Below are 1,143 nucleotides of genomic sequence, written 5' to 3' on the forward strand. Positions count from 1 at the left end.
TTGCACTCGGTCAACCGTGCATCCCTGAAAAGGGAGTTTGAGAAAGAAGTCATAAGGTTGGTGTTTTGGTTAGGTCGGAGTCCTAACAATGGAGTCGACACTCGATCAGCCGTGCCTCCCTGAAAAGAGAGTGCGAGAAAGAGGTCATAAGTTTGGTGTTTTGGTTAGGCGGAGTCCTGAAAATGGAGTCGGCACTCGGTCAACCGTGCATCCCTGAAAAGGGAGTTTCAGAAAGAAGTCATAAGGTTGGTGTTTTGGTTAGGCCGGAGTCCTGACAATGGAGTCGGCACTCGGTCAACCGTGCATCCCTGAAAAGGGAGTTTCAGAAAGAAGTCATAAGGTTGGTGTTTTGGTTAGGCCGGAGTCCTGACAATGGAGTCGGCACTCGGTCAACCGTGCCTCCTTAAAAAGGGACTGTGAGAAAGAAGTCATAAGGTTGGTGTTTTGGTTAGGCCGGAGTCCTGAAAATGGTGTCGGCACTCGGTCAACCACGCCTCCCTGAAAAGGGAGTGCGAGAAAGAAGTCATAAGGTTGGTGTTTTGGTTAGGCCGGAGTCCTGAAAATGGAGTTTGCACTCGGTCAACCGTGCATCCCTGAAAAGGGAGTTTCAGAAAGAAGTCATAAGGTTGGTGTTTTGGTTAGGCCGGAGTCCTAACAATGGAGTCGGCACTCGATCAGCCGTGCCTCCCTGAAAAGGGAGTGCGAGAAAGAAGTCATAAGGTTGGCGTTTTGGTTAGGCCGGAGTCCTAACAATGGAGTCGGCACTCGGTCAGCCACGCCTCCCTGAAAAGGGAGTGCGAGAAAGAAGTCATAAGGTTGGCGTTTTGGTTAGGCCGGAGTCCTAACAATGGAGTCGGCACTCGGTCAGCCACGCCTCCCTGAAAAGGGAGTGCGAGAAAGAAGTCATAAGGTTGGCGTTTTGGTTAGGCCGGAGTCCTAACAATGGAGTCGGCACTCGGTCAACCACGCCTCCCTGAAAAGGGAGTGCGAGAAAGAAGTCATAAGGTTGGTGTTTTGGTTAGGCCGGAGTCCTGAAAATGGTGTCTGTACTCGGTCAACCGTGCCTCCCTGAAAAGGGAGTGCTAGAAAGAAGTCATAAGGTTGGTGTTTTGGTTAGGCCGGAGTCCTGAAAATGGAGTTTGC

This window comes from Ipomoea triloba, chromosome 16 (genome assembly GCF_003576645.1).
Source record: "Ipomoea triloba cultivar NCNSP0323 chromosome 16, ASM357664v1".
Taxonomy (NCBI): Eukaryota; Viridiplantae; Streptophyta; class Magnoliopsida; order Solanales; family Convolvulaceae; genus Ipomoea; species Ipomoea triloba.